Source organism: Octopus bimaculoides, chromosome 18 (assembly GCF_046866305.1).
Source record: "Octopus bimaculoides isolate indiv1 chromosome 18, ASM4686630v1, whole genome shotgun sequence".
Taxonomy (NCBI): Eukaryota; Metazoa; Mollusca; class Cephalopoda; order Octopoda; family Octopodidae; genus Octopus; species Octopus bimaculoides.
This window is the reverse complement of record NC_142945.1, coordinates 29,925,710-29,930,709: the sequence shown is the minus strand read 5'-3', so window position 1 is coordinate 29,930,709 and position 5,000 is coordinate 29,925,710.

Sequence of the window (5,000 nt, the reverse complement as noted above, 5' to 3'; positions counted from 1 at the left end):
AGGTAAATTCCAAAGTAGCGTGAAAAGAGTTAAAGTAGATAAACTTATTGAGCTGTTGTCTTGTGAGGGTGACAGCACTAATATAATTATCAATATATAATAACTGTACAGTTATGGAATGGGTCCTGTGAAGTGGACAAATAGTTGTTCTTTAATGTGGATTGAGAATTTCTTGCATTTTTGACATGTCTTCCATTCCTCTCTGTCATTCATGGCACTTTTCAGCTCCTGAATAGTGCATGAAGTGTCTACTAGCAATTGTTTGTGTAGTTTTTTGCTGGGCTACTTCTTCCCTGTTTACTAGGAGGTTATCACAGAAGGACTTCAACTACTAATTTAGCAGCAGGGACCAATAAATCTCAGCCTGTGCTTTTGTATTGTCTCTGTGATATATAAGATATGGAACTCTAATCCTTCATGAAAAACTAAAATATGTTTCTTCAGAAATGCAGTTGAATCAATTTTAATTCATAGTCCAGTCACATGGGAACTAAGATCTTTCATGAAGTAATCTTTTGATGGCATGAACACAGGAATCCCCCGTGCTATTTTATGTATCTCATGACATTAACACATGACTAAAAAAGATATATATATATATATATATATATATATAGATAGATAGATAGATAGATAGATAGATACAAATGCACAGACATGTGTATGTATACATAAATATGCATACACACACACATCTACACACATGCATGTCCATACACAAGTATGCATAGAGGTATTCAATTGTCTTTCTAGTCCATGGATCTGTGTTTGAAAAATTGTGCTTCACTCTTTGGCGTCATAGCAGCTAGGACATTCACTCATGTGGGTCATATTTTGAGTGCATGGGCCTTAGCTCTGATGGCACAGCCTTCATGTTTCACCTCAAAGAAATGGTCAGGGGCCATTCTCACTACCAGCACATTGGCTGCAATGCTTTTACTAATCACCTCTTCTAGTTTGCCAAGTAGTTCTCCCTCTAATCTATTTCTTTCTATAGCTAAGCTCTTTTATAGACACTTTCAATTTTACTCTAACTGCTCACTTCAGGGCAATTCACCATTGGTTGTTGACAATTGCTCCCATTAACTATCACTTAACTAATTTGCTTATCTAGTCCTTGTAGTCTTTGCCTCTCAGAAAGAACATGTTCAACTTCCAGTAACTGGGCTCCTGCCTATGGGTCCTATCTAAATTGACTGTGCAGATCACAAATGTGTTGTCTATGTAGTTACTAATTTGAATTATGGACAACCTATGCTATCGCTATCCTCTGAGCTAATAAACACTCTAGATACAATCTGGATGACCCATTGTGGTTACTCCATGTTATACTGGCACATCAGGGAAATCCAGTCGGTACCTGTCAGACAACTAGAAGTTTCTCAGCAGGATTTTGAGGCTTTTACACCCACTTCTGCTAGGACTGTCACTCACATGTGGGTCAAAATAGCACCCACATTTGAGTGACTCCTAGCTGTAATGACTCAGCCTCTTTGTGCTGTCTGTCCTGGTGCTGTTTTTCTATCAATTTGAGGTTTTTATTATCCACAAGACGCAACCTCACTTGTCTTTTTAAACTGTTACCTAATTCCACTTTTCAGTAGGAGTGATCATCTGCAGTGTCTTCTCATGTTTTAATGTTTATGTGAAGAAATATGTTTCTCTTGTAGACACTTTAGAAAGAAATATTTGTTCTGTTACCAGAGGCCAGTTTTCCATGCAGCAGATTGCAGATTCCATGCAGGTTCCTTTCATGTGGTATATGTGGCTCAGTCAGCAGATGGTGTTGCATTAGAGTGAGAAGACTGGGCATCGGTACACAAGCTAAAACATCATTGTTGTTGATTTGATGTCCAGAATCCATCTCAGGTTGTGTAGCTTGGGAGGTATTGCACTCGTGTCTGGAGTAGATGTTCCAGGTTTCACTGCCATAAAGCCATATGGTGAGGGCATAATCTCTGTAAACTGCAACCTTTGTGTATACCATTTATTGTTATAGACTCTCATTGTCAATGTAACTAGTGTTGAAGCTGCTCTTCCAGTATGCCTGTTGATCCAAAATGCTTGAGAAATGTTGTCCATAATGGTAGAACCAAGGTATGTTAACATGTGGACAATTTCCAGTTCACAGTTGATGGTAATGGTAGGGAGGTGTTCAACACCTTAGCTTAACAGTTTCATCATCTTTAGACTGAAAGTCAAGCTAAAGTTATGACAGGCTTTTCAGAGCCTGTCAATAAGGCATGCAGTTTCTCCTCCAAGTGTGTTGCTAGTGCTACATCATCTGCAAACAGCATGTTTCTAATGAGTATTTTGATTTTCTTCCTCAGTTAGAACAGACAGACCATTTTTCCATTTGATCTTGTGTGAACATAAATACTGTCAGTTGATGTTTTAAAGGTGTGCTTCAGCATGATAGGAAACAAGATGCCAGGCAGGGTGGGAGCAAGCACACAACCATGTTTCACTCCTTTTGGATGCTAAGAAGAGCCATCAAACTGAATTATGTCTTTCATGTATAAGTGGAATGACTACAATTCAGAATAACCTTGGAGGACACCCAGTCTTGGCAAGAATTTCAAACTGGCTATCTCTACTCACAAAGATGAAGACCTTCATGAGGGAAGTGATATAGGGCAGTTGTTTTCGCTCTTAAAATTTTACTTGTAGTGTTTGAAAGAAGAACATGTCAGTTATGGAGTATTCTGACCTGGAGCCACACAGAGTCTCAGGGTATACCCTTTCAGCAATTTTCTGCCACCTGTTTAGGGCCACATGAACAAAATCTTTCTTAACAATGCTCAGCAAAGAGATTCACCTGTAGTTGTTGCAATTGTTTCTATCCCTTTTGTTATTATACAGAGCAACAATACTGTCTCTTATATCCTGTAGTTCTGTTCCTTCTTTCTAGCACAGTCATATTAGTTTGTGTGGGAGTGCAGTGGGAAGACTATCAATGGAATTGCTCAGATCTTCAGCAGTCAGCATTGCATCTTGTTCCTCCATAGTAGCAGACATCTTTTGGCATCTAATGCCAAAGTGGTGTTTTCTGTGGAATAAAGTTTGAAGTAATGTTCTAGTCGTCTTTCCATTTAGAGTTTTCAGTGATTCATGTGTCTTGTTCATGGTTGGGTTAAAAGTTTTCTTTATCCTCCCATACACTCTACAAATCTCACCTTGTTAGATCATGATTGAATATCTTTGTGTAACTCTAGCAAATAGTTATAAATGTAGCATATAGTTGTTTTCTGGGTCTTGCACCTTGCTGTTCTTAGTGCTTTTAAGGTTGTCTGTGTGGGATAGCTTCTGTTTTAATAGTGTAGCATACTTTTTGTTGATGAGTTTCTTTGGATTTGCTTGAAACCAATACTGTGTCATGCTTTATTTTTTATCAAAGGCATTGCCTGTAGTACTGTGAACAGGATCCTCAAGAGAATTCCATCTTATCTGTGTATTTCTATCTGGTGGGTCTGCAGGAAAGGCATCTTCTAGTAACCTGATGGACTCTGCTGCTTTGTCTTGAGTCTTACATTATAGTGGCCTCAATGCATTGCTTGCTGAGTATGTTTCATATAGAGCATGTTCCTTTTTGTAGTCTAATGTTGCAACAAACCAAAGAATGATCCCTGTTGTAGTTGGCACTCTAGAAGGATTGAGTCATAAACATTTCTCAAGTGATAGTGTCTTGTCACTATCAAGTCTAGCTGGTGCCAGTGTTTGGAGTAACGATATCTCCAAGATAGTGTTGGATTTTTTTGCATGTAAGTGTTGGTGACACACAGTTCATGGAGTGTGCAAAGCTTAAGTATTGCTTGCTCATTGTCCCTTATGCTACAAACTATGTTGTCCCAGTCAGCTTGGCCAGGAGTATTAGTAGGCATCCACTCTGGTGTTGAAGTTGCCAAAGAGTGTGGGGTCTCTTGAATAACCTCATTAATATCTTGTGTAGAGTGGAGAATTGGAGTACAGACACTGACAACGTTGACAGGCCCATCTGATGTATGTATTTGAAGTGAGATTTTTTGTCCTCTTGCTAGGTTTCACCATCTTCAGCAATGAGCTCTTCACAGGTGAGCCAACACCATGCTTTCTCTGCAGGAAAATATATATTCTATTCCACACAGAGTTCTTGATTCTGCAAGGCATATTTCATGTAATGTTGCAATGTCCACTTGAAATCTTATCAGTTTATTGTTAATCATACCCATCTTTTGTCTTACACTGATCTTCAAGATGTTATCTGATAGTCCAGTGGTTATAGGATATATATTTGAACCAGAGTGCTGGATTTTTTTGCCTTTTTGTTGTGCCTGGCACAATATATACCACTTGTAATTCAGATTATTTGTGTTCTTAAGCCTTACACACCTAGTAAGGCAGGCATACTATGCTGCAACAGCACCTAACTTGCTGGAATCTGCCCTACTTGAGGTGAACTATAGATGTCCAGTGGCTCAAGGTACTCTTTCTTTCCTTTGCCTCTGAGACCTAACTCCTTTTAGTGCTGGCTTATAACAAGTAGACTGTTGCTTTCTGAAGTGATGCTAGAGTGTCTTCTCTGGGGCACAGGTCTGGGTAGCTTTATTATGGGAGACCAGCATTTGTCCATGTGGCAGGTCTTCTCTCCATGGCATTCTTGTAGAAGGGCAATAGCTAGTACTACTTAACACCAGTTGTGTTGCAGAAGTTGCCAGAATAATGTTGTAAACAATGTTGGACTGCTTTAGGGATTCCAGCTCTAGATTTTTCCTAATGTTTTATTTCTGAATCCTTTCTTATGGGTGGGTATAGCTGTAAAGCTGTAAAGGCTTGAAGCCAGAGCTTGTCCTTTCCTAGATGAACTGCTTTCCCAGTGTAACAAGTTCTGTCTACCCAAAACACTGCTTTAAAATGCCAGTACCAGCATTTACCCTTTTTCCTGTTAGCACAACAATTCTAGTGGATAGAAGGCTTAGTTGCATGTGAAGGACAGGAGTTGAACTTGGTTGTCAGAGGCTTTT